The following is a 17,075-nucleotide window of genomic DNA, read 5'->3' on the forward strand; positions in this document are numbered from 1 at the left end:
GGTAAAGGGTTAAAGAAGAAGGAATCTATTGGGAGAGTTCAATAGATCATGGGAAAAGGAAAGGAGAACAGGCATCAGAGGGAGACGATGGGTAAGTGAGGAAAAGAGAAGGGTAAAAGGAGAGCCAGAATGGGGAATGGAAAAGAGAAAAGGGGAAGGAGGAAAAAATAATGAAAGTTAGAAAAATCAATATTCACACTGTCAGATTGGAGGCTACCCACATGGAATATGAGGTGTTGCTCTTCCAACTTGAGACTAGCTTCATTGTAGCAATAGAGGAAGCCACGGACCGATGGAAGTGGGAATTGGAATTAAAATGGTTGGTTACTAGGAGAAAATGCTTGTTGCAGACAGAGAGAAGGTGCTTGACAAAGTGGACCCTAAATCTACGTTGGGTCTCAACGATATAGAAGAGGCCACACCGAGCAAAGTGGATACAGCAGATGGTCCCACTAGACTCCAAGGTGAAGTATGGCCTCACCTGGAAGGCCTGCTTGGGGTTCTGAATGGTGATGAAAGACGAGGCGAATGGGCAGGTGGAACACTTCTGTCACTTTCTACAGAAGTGGTTTGCCATTGTCTTCTTCTGGGCAGTGTTTTTACAAGATGGGTGACCCCAGCCATTATCAATACTCTTCAGAGATTGTCTGCCTGGCGTCAGTGGTCGCATAACCAGGACTTGTGATCTGCACCAGCTGCTCATACAACCGCCCACCACCTGCTCCCATGGCTCCACGTGACCCTGATCAGGGGGTTAAGCAGGTGCTACACCTTGCCCAAGGGTGACCTGCAGGCTAGCAGATGGAAAGAGTGCCTTACACCTCCTTTGGTAGAGATAATTCTGCACCTGCCACCCAAATATTTTTTATTTGTTAATTTATTTGTGGCAGTATTACTGTATATGCTTTGTGTGAGTAATATGTACTGTGTTGTGCACTTCGGTCTGGAGGGATCTTGTTTTGTTTGGCAGTATACCTGCATGCGGTGGGATGACAATAACCTTGAACTTGAAATTGACTTGACTAATGAAATTATCTGTATGGATGGCATGCAAAACAATATTTTTCACTGTTCTTCAGCACATGTGACAATAATGAGCCAATTTACCAATTTACCCTTAACTGCTTGAAATAGATTCTGCTCAATGCCAGCACCGACCAGAAGCTCAGCCGAACTAGTTGATAACAAATCGAGCAGGTCAGAGGCTGGGATATGTTGTTGACTGACTCAGCCTCCTAACACCACAAACTCTTTCCACTATCTGCAGTGTACAAGACAGAGTTGTCATGAACACTCTCCCGATGCCTGCAAAATTTCAGCTTCAACATCATTCAAGAACTTTGTTAGTCTATAAGCCATGTGGCCGCCTTGTCCATCACCCCTAAATATACTCTTCTACCACCACCAGCACACAGTGATTGTACTGTGTGGTTGGCTGTCCATTGATGACAGGGAACCTGAGCAGGAGAGGTTTTAAAGTTGAAAAGCTGTTTTACTGAGGCAGTTCCCTTCTCTTGGCCTCAGAAGTTCAGGTCCAGTGGTACAAGGGGTCTTCCTGGGTTGTGTGGATGACCATGATGACTTCTGTACCTTGTTATGCCCTTCACTCTCCATGGAACGTTGCAGTACCAGCTTCCTAGCTGTTGGATCTCACTGTAGATCTCATCCGCCCAGTCTGCCAGAGCTGACTTCGCATGCTGGGGCAGGCATGACCCCCAACTCACTAGTGTTTGAGGCAGCCAGTTACCCTCACCTGGTTTTGCCCACCTGTAGAAGCGGTGTGCTGGGGTATGGCCGCTGTCGCATGCAAATAGCTACTTGGAGCCACAGGTGAGAGCTGAGTGTCTGGTGGGAACCAAAAGTGAGCAAGCTACCCCGGATTGGACAAGACATGCTCCTTCACCAGAGGCACTACCCTCCCCCTCGACACCCCATACACCCCAGATTGCAGTGAATACCATCTATAAAGTACACTGTGGATATCTGCTAGAGTTTCCATTTAATGGTTCAACCCACACCTCCAGCATCTTGACATTTAGTGACTTGGTGGTGGTGATGTTGTTGAATGTCAAGAGGGACAGTGCCTTGAATTTACTGTTTGTGATGGTCATTGGGTGGAAGGTCTCTGCCATAAATGTCAGCAAATATCATTGAGACTGGCACTTGGAATTTAGAGAAATAGACAGGATGCCCAGCAGATCAGGTAGCATCCACAGGGGGAAATGGCTAGTCAATATTTTGTGTTGAGATCCTTCATCTGGCATAGCACCAAAGACCAGGGTTCAATCCTGCCACCATCCCACTGTCAAGATGCTGGGTGTGAGCATAGCAGATAGTCACCGTAGGGCAGAAACTCAAACAGATCTCTGCAATGCATTTTACACATGGATGATGTACACGGTAACCTCTCCACGTGACTCTGTGATTGTCTTCTGGGTGCTCTGGTTTCGTCCCACAGTCAATGACATTCTGGTTAGTTGGTTAATTGGTCACATGGGTGTAATTGGGCGGAGTTCACTCAGTGCGGCATAAGGGCCTTTTACCATGCTGTATCTCTAGATAAAAAAGAAACAATTATTGTCACATGTAGTGAGATACAATGGAAAAATCTTGTCTAGCATACTTTTCATACAGATCAATTCATTACAACAGTGCAAGAGAAAACAATAACAGAATGCTAAATAAAGTGTTACAGTTATAGAGAAAGTGCAAGATCTTAACAAGATTGTGAGGTCAAGAGTCCAATTTATTACTCCAGGAAAACATTCAATAGTCTCACATCCACAGAATAGAAGCTGTCCTGGAGCCTGGCGGTATGCGTTTTCAGGCTTTTGTATCTTCTGGCTGTTGGGTGGGGTGGGGGGGAGGAGGGAGGGAGGGAAGGAGGGAGAGGGAGAGAGAGAGAGAGAGGAGGGAAAGTCTGAGTGAGATTTTTGATTATGTTAGACTTAGAGTCATAGAGCACAACACCACAGAAACAGGCCCTTCCACCCATCTAGTCCTGTTATTCTGCCAAGCCCCATTGACCTGCACCTGGACCATCACCCTCCATTCCCCTCCCATCCATGTACCTATCCAAACTTCTCGTAAATGCCGGAATCGAACCTGAATCCATCGCTTCCGCTGGTACCTCATTCCACACTCTCACACTCCTCTGAATAAAGAGACTCCCCTTAAAAATTTTACCTGTCATCTTTAACCTATGACCTATAGTTCTAGTTTCACCTCACCTCAGTAGAACAAACCTTTCATTTACCCTGTGTATACCTCTCATAATTTTGTATACCTCCATCAAATCTCCCCTCATTCTCCTATGCTTCAGGACATAAAGTCCTAACCTATTGTTTCTTTTCCTATAACTCGGTCAAATCCCAGCAACATCCTTGTAAATTTTCTCTGCACTCTTTCAATCTTATTGATATTTTTAATATAGAGTATTTCTGTTTGTTGCATGTTTTTAATATATGCAATATATGTATATTGTAACTTATTTACTTATTAATTTATTATTATTATTATTATTATTTATTTTCTATATTGTGTATTGCATTGAACTGCTGCTGCTAAGTTAACAAGTTTTACATCACATGCCAGTGATAATAAACCTGATTCTGATCTTTCCTGTAGGTAGGTGACCAGAATTGCACAATAGGCCTCACCAATATCCTATACAACTTCAACATAACATCCCAAATTTTGTACTCGGTACTCTGATTTACGAAAGCCAATGTGCCAAGCATTCTCTTTATAACCCTATCTTCCTGTGATGCTACTTTCAAGGGATTATGGATCTGTATTCTCAGACGCTGGATGCTTTATTGAGACAGCAAATAGTATAGACAGAGTCCCTAGGGGGGAGGCTGGTTGTGAGGTGAAGAGTCCATCTTATCATACTTGGGACGGTTGAATCACCTCTCTCTCATTATTCAATTGTGGAAAGTAGTTTCATCTAGGGAACTCCACAGACCGCATCTGAGGTCAGGACTGAACCCTGGTCAATCTAGCTATGAGGTATCATTCCTCGCCGGAGGAGGTATGTTTAAAGATTGCAGGGTAGGTCCATAAATCACTTCTAAAGGCATTTGAGATTTTTCTTTACACCCGGAGCATAGAACATAAAAGCTGACAGATTATCTTGCAAATTTCAACAGGTATACACTCTTAGTTTTTGCATCACCACCTGGTATGGAGGGGCCACTGTACAGGATTGAAATAAGCTGCAGAAAGTTGTGAACACTGCCAGCTCCGTCATCCAGCATCCAGGACATCTTCAAATGGCAAAGTCAAAAAGCAGCATCCATCAATAAGGACCCCCATTACCCATGAAGTGCCCTCCTATCATTGCTACCACCAAGGGGGAGGTACAGGAGCTTGAAGGCACACGCTCAACACTTCAGGATAAGGTTCTTACTCTCAGCCATCAGATGTCTGAAAGGACATTGAACACGTACTCTACCCCACTGTTTTTTTGTTCACTTTTTGCATTACTTTCTTAATTTTTTAATATATATGTATAATTGTTTATTGTAATTTATAGTTTTTAAATTATACTGTATTGCAGTGTACTGCTGCCACAAACAACAAATTTCACAACGTACACCAGGGATACTAAATCTGATTCTGATCTACAGGACTCCTCTCCACAAGCAAGGAGTGGAACATGGGGCAGATCTCGGCAGACAGCTGCAATTCTCCACAGAAATCACCTTCACGTCTCTCCGCCCAGACATTGTGCTGTGGACCATGGCCACCAAGACAGTCCTCCTCAATGAATTTTCATACCATCCCATGGGAGGAAGGAGTGGAGGCTGCCCATGAGTGGTTGAAATAGCAGCCGAGTGTAAGGAAGCTAGCTGGAGGGCCATTATCTACACTGTGGAGGAAGGATGTCGGGGCTTTGCCGGAGCATCAACGACCAGGTTACTCCGTGATGCGGCAGTGACTGGGCTGAGGCTCAGGAGGGCCACTAGAGGATTGACTGAAGAGGCAAAAGAGGCCAGCTTTTGTCTGTGGCTGAGGGGGAAGGACAGAAACTAGGGGACTGACTAACCCCATTGCAAACTGCAGGGGGTGGCAGGGATATGTCCCTGTCACTGCTTTGCCACCAGGAAGGGTACCAAGGTTAAGGAAGCGAAACTTCAATGAGTGGTGGTCCCGGACTGATGACTCTACCTGATGACTTAAGGGCACTATCAGAGGACCGGGAGGCAGCAATGCCAAGCAGGAAAGATCTTCCTGTAAATCTCATTAAAACTGCAGGACTGGAGGAGGACTCTTTTCACCCTAAGGGTGGTTGAAATCTGGAAAGCACTACCTGTAGGCTGATTCAGGCAGAGATTTCACAGCATGGGAAAAAATATCTAGATGAGACCTCAAATCTGAAACAAGTTGCACTGCTCCCAAGTCAGAAACTTAAATAAGTCAAGTTTATTGTTATTTAACTATATACATGTATATAACATATATAACCATATAATGTATATAGAAATGAGACAATACTTTTTCAAACCAGGGTATAAAGCACAGTAGTACAAATAACACACATAACACATGATCATTTATAAAGATAACGATAAAATCTACAGGTGAATCACACATAAATAACAAACTAAAGTGCATTAATATTAAATTTTGTAAGATATGGAACAGATTAACCAGTGACACTTCGAATACGATGCAGCTAGAAGTTCAGAAGCATAATGGCCTGGGGGAAGGAACTGTTTCTAATCCTGACTGTTCTTGTTTTTATACATCGCAGTCTCCTGCATGATGGTAGAAAGTCAAAGAGGGTGCTGGATGAAGCTGGATGGGATCCTTAATAATACTAAGGGGCCTGCGTATGCAGCACTCCTGATAAACATCCCTGATGGTTGGTAGGGAGATCTCTATGATCCTCTCAGCTGATCTCACAGTCGTTTGTTGGGATTTCTGGTCCGATGCTTGACTGCTCCCATACCAGATGGAGATGCAGCTTGTCAGGATGCTCTCAATGGTGCTGCTGTAAAACGCTGTTAAGACGGGTGGTGGGAGCCTCGTTTGCCTCAATCTTCACAGGTACCTTCACAGGCTGCTGTACCTTCTTGTTCAGGGAGATGATATTAAGGGACCAGAGGAGATCACCCGTGATGTGAACTCCCAGGAACATGGTTTGAGCTGGATCTTGCGACACGGTCATGCGTCAGCAGAGTGAACAGCAGCGGGCTGAGCACACAGCCTTGGGGAGTGCCGGTGCTCAGCTTAATGGGACGAGAAATGTTGCTGCCCACACGGATTGACTGTGGCCTTACCGTTAGGAATTCCAGTCTCCCGTTACAGAGAGAGGTGTTGAGACACAGCGAAGACAGTGTCCCCACCAGTTTCTGGGGTATGACAGTGTTGAATGCCAAAGTGAAATCTATTAACAGCCGTCTGGCATATGAGACCCCATTTTCCAAGTGGGACAGGACAGAGTGAAGGGCAGAAGCTACTGCATCATCAGTGAATTGATTTGAACGATATGCAAACTGGAAAGGGTCCAGTGTAACTGAGAGAAAGACTTTAATGTGCTCCATGACCAGCCGCACAAAGCATTTCATAATGGTTGACGTAAATGCCACCGGACGATACTCATTTAGACAGGTTACTGTTGACTGGAATGAACGTTGCCACCTTGAAAACCGAGCTGACAATGGATTGTTCCAGACAGATGTTGAATATATCTATCAGCTGAATGACCCAGATACTGAGAATTAGAACATAAAACATTGAACATTACTGCAAAGCACATTCCTTTTGGCACATAATGTTATGCAACCTTTTAATCTACTCTAAGAAAATCTAACCCTTCCCTCCTACACAGCTCTCCATTTTTCTATCAGCCATATGCCTATCTAAGAGTTTTTTTTTAAATGTCCCCAATGTGTTTGCCTCTACCAGCCCTGGTAGGGCATTCCACACATCTCCCATTCTCTGTGTAAAAGACTTACTCTGAACCCTCAGTACTTTGCTCCAATCATATTAAAATGATGCCCCATCATTTTAGCCATTTCTGCCCTGATAAAGAGTGAGTAAAATTAAAAAGTTAAGCGGGTTCCTCCGACAACAAACCCCAGCTATGTGTGATAGCTTCTGCACCAGACTGATGCCAGCTAGACACATTCAGCCAAGGGGCCGTTGTTTCTTGATCGACCTGCCTTGTTTTATCCAGCGCCAATGAAAGGAAGATGGTGGTTGGAGAGCTACCAACAGCTCATCCCAACAGATGGTTGCTTGGCCACTCTCGTGTCTTACTGATGCCATGAAAGTTCTGCTGATCCTAAAGTTCGGCATTGAGCCCATGCAAATCTTCCAGTTGACAGCTACGTCACTTTATGTGGCAAAAAATATCTTCAGAAGATGAGTAAGAGAGTTTAAAATTAAAACATTTAATCAGAGCTTGCATCTTTCACTTGAGGCTGATCTTGCGTAGATTTCATTATTTTCATTCGCATCGTAAGTTCAAATGCAGTTTGAACTTAAGTAAATGTGGTGGAAAATTGAAAAATTAATAATATTAACAACACGAGAAACTCTGCAGATGCTGGAAATCAATAGTTCAATAGATTCAATAGGTATGTTTAATGTCAGAGAAATGTATACAATATACATCCTGGAATTCTTTTTCTTCACAAACATCGACGAAAACAGCAGGAGCGCTCCAAAGAATGAATGACAGATATACGTTAGAACCACAAAGCCCCCCCCACACAGCAGCAAGGCAACAACCCCCCCACCCCCACCCATAAAAAAGCGTCAGCACCCTCCACCGAACACTCAAGCACGCAGCAAAACATCAATAAAGTCACTGACTTGCAGTACCCCAAAGAGTTCTCGTTCACCCGGTAATACCACAGGCTGTCTCTCCCTAATAAGGGAAAAAGAGGAGTCCCCATTTCACAGTGAGAGAGGAGACACAACAAACAACATGCTGATTTATGATGTTAAAAGTCTGGTGCATCGTTTCTTCCGAGCTCTGCGCCCAGAGAATCGGCCCTGGAAGGACTCGGGTCTTTGGACACACGGCCCATGGCAGCCAACCCACTGCTCCCGATGTTCCGTGTTCTCCCACGGCGCCTCAGTCACGGGCACCGGCCTTGAATCAGCCCATCTCCACAGCCACGAAAATCCAGCACCCTGAAGATGTGCTCGTCTTCCAGGCTGTGTCCTTGGGATATCAAAAAGCGGCTTGTCGTGAAGCCCTGAGAGCGGGTCCAATTCCCACGAAGAACTGAAGTCAGAGTGTAACTCCAGGTCAGGGTCTTCAAAAGAACCTTGAAAAGGGGGAAAAGAGCTTTCAAAGACAGAAATAGAGCTGTTTCCGAAGATGCAAGCAAACGAGTCACCGTTTAGCACCATCTTGACTTTGCTCTGCCCTCCCAGTTGTATGTGGAAAAGAGTAAGCAGTCGATATTTCAAATAGTTGATGATTTTTTGGGCTGAGACCCTTGAAGGGTGCCGAAGAAGGGCCCAGACCAGAAACGCCTCTTTTCCATGGATGCTGTCTGACCTGCTGGTTCCTCCAGCATTTTGTGTGGGTTGTTTATAATACTAAAATGTTATATCATGAAGCAATGCTGAATCAAGAAAATTTCAAAGTAAATTTACTGTCAATGTACATTTATGTCACCATATACTACCCTGAGATTCATTTTCTTGCAGGCATTCACAGTAGATATAAAGAAAAACGATAGTCAATGAAAAAGTACACACAAAGACTGACAAGCAACCAATATGTAAAAGAAGACAAAGTGTGCAAATACAAAAAAACAAATAAATAAGTAATAAATAATATTGTGAACATGAGTTTTAGAGTCCTTGAATGTGAGTCAGTTTGTGGAGTCAGCTCAGAGTTGAAGTGATTGAACTTATCCATGCTGCTTCAGGAGCTTGATGGTTGAAAGGTATTAACGATTTTTGAACCTGGTGGTTTGGAACGTAAGTCTCCTGAACCTTCAGCCCGATGGTAGCAGTGAGAAGAGAGCATGCCATGAGTGGTGGGAGTCCTTGATGATGGTTGCTGCTTTTTTGTAACAGAGCTCCCAGAATCTCAGATAACCAGTTTTTAAAAAATTATTGGTGTCATAAATTTTCAGTTTCAATGCAAGACAAGCTTTTCACTGCCACAAGAAAATCTGCAGATGCTGGAAATCCAGAGCAACACACAAAATGATGGAGGAAATCAGCAAGCCAGGCAGCATCTTGGCAGGATACTTGGTAGTGTGGAGGAGCAGAGGGATCTGGGGGTACATGTCCACAGATCCCTGAAAGTTGCCTCACAGGTAGATAGAGTAGTTAAGAAAGCTTACGGTGTGTTAGCTTTCATAAGTCGAGGAATAGAGTTTAAGAGACGCGATGTAATGATGCAGCTCTATAAAACTCTGGTTAGGCCACAATTGGAGTACTGTGTCCAGTTCTGGTCGCCTTACTATAGGACGGATGTGGAAGCATTGGAAAGGGTACAGAGGAGATTTACCAGGATGCTGCCTGGTTTAGAGAGTATGGATTATGATCAGAGATTAAGGGAGCTAGGGCTTTACACTTTGGAGAGAAGGAGGATGAGAGGAGACATGATAGAGGTGTACAAGATATTAAGAGGAATAGACAGAGTGGACAGCCAGCGCCTCTTCCCCAGGGCACCACTGCTCAGTACAAGAGGACATGGCTTTAAGGTAAAGGGAGGGAAGTTCAAGGGGGATATTAGAGAAAGGTTTTTCACTCAGAGAGTGGTTGGTGCATGGAATCCACTGCCTGAGTCAATGGTGGAGGCAGATACACTAGTGAAGTTTAAGAGACTACTAGACAGGTATATGGAGGAATTTAGGGGGGGTGGTTATATGGGAGGCAGGGTTTGAGTGTCGGAACAACATTGTGGGCCGAAAGGCCTGTAATGTGCTGTACTATTCTATGTTCTATGTTCTATCTATGGAAATGAATAAGCAATCGACATCTTGGACTGAAAACTTCTCCAGTACTGGTAAGGAAGGAGGGAGAAGTCAGACTAAGAAGGCGAGGGGAGGGGAGAGAGAATAACAAGGTGGCAAGTGAGAGGCGAAACAAGGAGAAGGGGAGGGGATGAAGTAAAAATCTGGGAAGTCGATAGGTGAAAGAGAACAAGGGCTGGAGGAAGGGGAATCTGATAGGAGAGGACAAAAGGAAAGGGGAGGAGCACCGATGGGTAGGTAAGAAGAGAAGGTGTGGGAGGGAAACAAGAATGGGGGATGGCACCCACCACTCCCTGTGTAAAAAATGAAACTTGACCCAAACATCTGCTTTAAATTTCTCCCCTTTCATCTTTTTTTGCATGTACTTTAGTACTTGACATCTGACAGCTCACCAGGTGACAGGGAGATCTAATTGAAGAGGAGATTTACAAGAGTATTGCTGAGACTGTAAGGCAGCTCAGAAGAGGGATGAGATTGGCTATGATTGTTTTCTTTGGAATAAAGAAGCCAAGGGGAGATTGAATTCAGGGAATATGAAGGGCTTCAATGAGATAATTAACCCCCTAGGGCTCTAAGGAACAGAGGAATTGAGAGAGGGATTAGTGGGAAGGTGAAAATACTTTTTTCACCTGAATCAGTGGAGATTTGGAATTCACGCCTGTAAGAGCGATAGAAGCACTAACCATCAGACAGTATGTGCATTTAGAACTGAAACAGAGAGACCTGAGAGTATAAGTATAGAGTTCACTGGAAGTGGCATCATAGGTAGACAGGCTGGTGAAGAAGGTGTTAGGTATGCTGGCATTGAGTAGAGGCGTTGGGGCACTGTGTTACACTTGTACAAGATGTTGATGTGAATGCATCAAGGATATTCCGTGCAGATTTGTGTATAGGTGTTGGGGTGTTGTGTTGCAATTGAAGAAGACGTTGATGATACTGCATCAAGGATATTCCGTGCAGATTTGTGTATAGGTGTTGGAGTGTTGTGTTGCAATTGAAGAAGACGTTGATGATACTGCATCAAGGATATTCCGTGCAGATTTGTGTATAGGTGTTGGGGTGTTGTGTTGCAATTGAAGAAGACGTTGATGATACTGCATCAAGGATATTCCGTGCAGATTTGTGTATAGGTGTTGGGGTGTTGTGTTGCAATTGAAGAAGACGTTGATGATACTGCATCAAGGATATTCCGTGCAGATTTGTGTATAGGTGTTGGGGTGTTGTGTTGCAATTGAAGAAGACGTTGATGATACTGCATCAAGGATATTCCGTGCAGATTTGTGTATAGGTGTTGGAGTGTTGTGTTGCAATTGAAGAAGACGTTGATGATACTGCATCAAGGATATTCCGTGCAGATTTGTGTATAGGTGTTGGAGTGTTGTGTTGCAATTGAAGAAGACATTGATGATACTGCATCAAGGATATTCCGTGCAGATTTGTGTATAGGTGTTGGGGTGTTGTGTTGCAATTGAAGAAGACGTTGATGATACTGCATCAAGGATATTCCGTGCAGATTTGTGTATAGGTGTTGGGGTGTTGTGTTGCAATTGAAGAAGACGTTGATGATACTGCATCAAGGATATTCCGTGCAGATTTGTGTATAGGTGTTGGAGTGTTGTGTTGCAATTGAAGAAGACGTTGATGATACTGCATCAAGGATATTCCGTGCAGATTTGTGTATAGGTGTTGGAGTGTTGTGTTGCAATTGAAGAAGACGTTGATGATACTGCATCAAGGATATTCCGTGCAGATTTGTGTATAGGTGTTGGAGTGTTGTGTTGCAATTGAAGAAGACGTTGATGATACTGCATCAAGGATATTCTGTGCAGATTTGTGTATAGGTGTTGGGGTGTTGTGTTGCAATTGAAGAAGACGTTGATGATACTGCATCAAGGATATTCTGTGCAGATTTGTGTATAGGTGTTGGAGTGTTGTGTTGCAATTGAAGAAGACATTGATGATACTGCATCAAGGATATTCTGTGCAGATTTGTGTATAGGTGTTGGGGTGTTGTGTTGCAATTGAAGAAGACATTGATGATACTGCATCAAGGATATTCTGTGCAGATTTGTGTATAGGTATTGGGGTGTTGTTTTGATCTTGCACAAGACATGATGAGACCACGCCACGAGTCTTCTGTGTAGGTTTGGTTAGGTTCTTGTAGGAAAGATGCATTAAACTGGAAAAAGTGCATAAAATATTTTAAAAGATGCATGATTCGAGGCCCGAGTTCTGAGATCAATTCCATCACCTTCTGAGGAGATTGTAATTCTCCCCGTTAACCACATGAGTTTTCTCTGGGTGCTCCGGTCTCCTCCCACGGTCCAAAGTTGTATGGGTGAGCAGGTTAATTAGTCATTGTAAACTGTCCTGTGATTAGGCTGGTGCTAAATTGGTGGCTTTCAGCTACCAACATTAAAAGCCCTGTTCATTGCCAGAGCGAGGGAAAGAGCTGAAAAAATTACTGCTGACTCCACCCACCCCAGCAGTCACCTATTCACTGAATTGGCATCAGGGAGACACTGCAAGTCTATTATCACCAGGACACGTCATCCCTGTATCTGTCCAACTTCTCAAACTCACTCAGGTGTAATACCCTAACCGTCCCTGTACAACATCTGTTAGATGGTCTTTCCTGCTCTCCTTGTTCCGTTGCGAATTATTGAGTCAGTCCATATGCTCACATTAATTTCATTTCATTCTTGATGTTTGCACGTGTGATTGTTCTGTTAATTGTTGATTGCTTATGGCTGTTTTCACTATTGTCTTGTAAATTCGTCGTTGCTATTGTGTTATCTGTTATGGTTTTGTCCTGTGTTTTTGTTTGGCACCGGACCACAATCAACTCTGGTTTGTTTTACGTACTGGTAATAAAATGATTCTGATTCTGAATGCTAGCCAGCACGGCTCGATAGGCTGGAAGGACCTGTATCTCTAAACAAACAAACAAATAAAATTAAAAACATACAGTACTCAGATTCTGGGCCATAACTGTTTTTTTCACATTTTCATTAACATTCTTTGGAGCCAATGAGATTGCATTAACTCCACTGCAATTGAAGCTGTTATTAGCCTCACTTCATATAATTGCCTTTCCATCTAATAATATCAATATCAATCAGTTCCAGAGTAACTCCTGATTTAAACAAAAAACCTGATATATGACCAGGTGTTCCATTTCTGAAGTGTAATATGTTTTCCCAGAAAATATCGGCAACAAAATCTTGAAGCTTTACAAATGTCACAACGACACGTCTTGTAAACTGAGTTAGTAAAGTATTTAATTCAGTTATTGAACCAGGGGTAGCCATGCTTAAATAATTTGTTGGTCGCTGGTCTAAAAATGACTGTCCTGTCTTACAATTGTAAATACAAGGAGAGGTTATTACATGCAGTGATGTGGTTTTTGTGTTAAACATACGTGGGAGGTACAGGCATTCGGAAAGGTCCAGAGGAGTGTCCCGAGAATGATCATGGGAGTGAAAGGGTTAACATATGAGGACCATTTGATAGCTCTGGGCTCATACTCGCTGGAGTTTCGAAGAATGAGGGAGGATCTCATTGAAACCTATCGAATATTGAAAAGCCTGGATGGAGTGGACACTGAGTGGAGGAGTCTAGGGCCGGGGGCACAGCCTCAGAACACGAGGACATTGCTTTCGAACAGAGATGAGGAGGAATTACTTTTGCCAGAGGATGGTGAATCTGTGGAATCCATTGTTACAGGCGGCTGTGAAGGTTAAGTCATTTGGTGTATTTAAAGCAGAGGTTGAGAGGTTCTTGATTAGTAAGGGTGTCGGAGGTTATGGGGAGAAGGCAGGAGAATGGAGTTGAGAGGGATAATAAATCAGCCATGATGGAATAGTGGAGCAGACTCGATGGACTGAATGGCCTAATTCTGCTCTGAATTCTTATGGTCTTAAATACTCGTACATCCCTCATTCCTAAATTCAATAAGCACATTAACTTCAAACTTAAATACATACCACTTTCAAAAATGAAAAATAGATGTCTGTTTCACTTGTATGGGCATAAACGTTGGTTTCAGTGATTAAGCATCCAGATGTTTCCAAATTAAATAAGCATTCTGGTTTCATAGACTAAGGAGCGGGGCGGGGGTGGGTAGGGAGGAATGGGGCTCGTTTTGCTGTTGTACCCTTGCTGTTTGGTGTGCTCTATGTTGTTCTGCTGAGCATTGTGGGAATCCGTGTTGACGCTGGAATGTGTGGCACCACTTGCAGGCTGCCCCCAGCACATCCTGGGGTGTGCTGGATGTCAATGCAAATAACATATTTCTCTGTATGTTTCCATGTACATATGATAAATGAATGCAAATCTGAATTTTAACACGTATGTTAATTTCAAAGTTAAATATGCCAATGCCATAGATTAAACATGGTCTTCATCATTTATGTATACAGTATTATCATAAATTAAACATGTTACCTGCAAAATTAAATTAATATATTTCATTTTCATAGGTAAAATGTGTATGTCTTCTATAGATTCAACATACAGTGGGTTCACAGATTAAACCTATACATTATGGGTGACCCAGTGGTGTTACAGTTAGCGTAAAGCTGCTACAATGCCAGCAACCCATATTCAATATCTGACGCAATCTGTAAGGATTCGTATGTTCTTCCGATGACTGCATTGTCATGAAATGCTTTCAGATGGTGGTCAATGCTAAACTAACTCCTACCTGAGCAAGAAATTGCACCCACTGCAATTTGCCTACCACCGCAACAGGTCTACAGTGGACGCAGTCTCACTGGCTCTGCACTGAGCTTTGGAGCATCTATAAAACAGCAATGGATACATCAGGCAATTTCCTTAATGTTTTCATAGCCGGAAGAGGTAGCAGGATAGGCTTCCACTACCTATTAAATACTCCCACTGGCAGATACCTCAGATAACCTCCGACAACTGAGTCCAACTCCTGGCCATCGCGTGTGGCTTAGCTACTAAGCCCAACAGAACTGTTTCTACTGGCGTGAGAAGGGACAAAGGTGGATTACTGGTGCCTTAAAATCCTCTGCTTCGGTCGGTAACTCATTTAGGAGAAGGAAAGCTCTGATCTCACACGTTCTCTGCCTTGCTACTCATGGGGAAGTCTTTAGGAGTAAATCCCGAGGGTAACATCTGGAGCTGGAATCCCTTATGCAACCCTATGTTGAGATCAATGCTGCCTGGCAATTGTTGTGATGCTGCTGGTGCCAAAATGTATCGGTCTCTGCCATTCCTTTGGGTTCATCTGATGCATTGAGAGGGGGAGCTTGCTACATGAGCACCAGCTTACACTCCAGATCACACTGCCCAGGCTTGCATATCTAGACAGCTGGGACACAACATTCGTGGTGTCCCCAGACCAATGGAGGCTTCTGCGTATCACGCTGCTGTTTATTGATTTCATTTCAGCATTCAACACCTTCATTCCCTCAGCATTAAACCCCTGCCCCACCAGCAGTTCCAAAACCTGGGCCTCCATACCTCTCTCTGCTACTGGATCCTTGACGTCCTCAGTCAGAGCAGATCGGAAGTAATGCCTGCTCCTCATTGAAAATAAGCACTGGCGTACCTCAAGGGTGCATGCTTGGCCCACTGTTCTTCTCTCCCTACACTCATAACTGTGTGGCTAAGCAGTTTCTTAGAATTCATATGTGTTAATTTCATATATTAATCAGCCATCACTTTCATAAATTGAGCTGTCATCATACCACCATTGAAGCTTGTTCTCTCAACATTTATGAAAAAAAAACACAATTTATCCTTTTCTGGCGGTCTACTTGATTTTTTTTTTGCCCAGCTAGATTTAAATGTTAAATATTTTAGTGTTAATAGTGAGGTACTTATGTGGATTTCGATGATTAACTGTCCCATCGTTTAGCAGTTGCAGTGTCTAAGTATAGAAACATTTTTAAGTGATGTGGATCAAACCAAGCTCTTGAAGTAAATCAATCTCACTGTCAAGATAAAAGGGTTCAACTTCTGAAATCCTGATGGTGTATAATAACTCCTGGTGCAGAATGTGTTTTCAATAATATTTCTAGTTTTCACGCTGTTGCTGGGTGATTAGGAAACAAAATGGGCTGGTTTCTGTAAGTAATATTCCCCCACCCCTCTTACCCCCACCCTGTTTGGGAGCTGGCAGGGGAGCGGTAATGTGTGTTGGGGGGTGAAGGGGAAAGGGTGGTGAAGTAGGAGTCTGCATGCCGCAGCTCTCATTTGGAACAGACTGCAGCCAGCTTCTGCTGAAGGAAATAAGCAGGCACTATCAATGCAATTAATAAAATATCCAGATGAATCAATCCTGCATTTTAGTCCTCCTCCAGTCCTACGCCTGAAGCCACATTGGCAACACTGAATGAAATCCTTAATTGGTTTCTTTAACCTGCCAACATTTGGAAGGCTCACAAACAAAGACAAAGCTGATTTAAATTCCTTTGTAGTCATCAGCACAGTGGTGCAGATGGTAGAGCGGCTCACTCACAGTGCCACAGTCCTGGGTTCAATCCTGACCTCCGGTGCTCTCCGTGCGGAGTTTGCATGTCCTTCTCCGCTCATGACTGTGCGTGGGATTTTCCTCCTGGTGCTCCGGTTTCTTCCCGCATCACAAGACATGCTTGTAGGTTAACTAGCTGTTATAAATTGCTTCTTGTGTATTAGAATCTGAAGGAGGGGAGTGTGTTGATCTGAATTTAGGGAGAATAATATGTAACCAGTGTATCACTAGTTTAATGAGTACCTGATGGGCCTTTAACTATGCAATGTGACTCCCATGACCTTCGAGATCTCCAGCCAAATTAATTTTGTTTATTCTTGTAACAATCATCACAGGAATAAGATGTATAAGATGATGAGAGGCATTGACTGTGTGAATAGACAGAGGCTTTTTCCCAGGGCTGAAATGGCTAGCACGAGAGGTCACAGTTTTAAGGTGCTTGGAAGTAGGTACAGAGGAGATGTCAGGGGTAAGTTTTTTATGGAGAGAGTGGTGAGTGTGTGGAATGGGCTGCCAATGATGGTGGTGGAGGCAGATACCATAGGGTATTTTAAGAGACTCCTGAACGGGTACATGGAGCTCAGAAAAGTAGAGGGCTACGGGTAACCCTA

Source organism: Hemitrygon akajei, chromosome 4, assembly GCF_048418815.1.
Source record: "Hemitrygon akajei chromosome 4, sHemAka1.3, whole genome shotgun sequence".
Classification (NCBI taxonomy): domain Eukaryota; kingdom Metazoa; phylum Chordata; class Chondrichthyes; order Myliobatiformes; family Dasyatidae; genus Hemitrygon; species Hemitrygon akajei.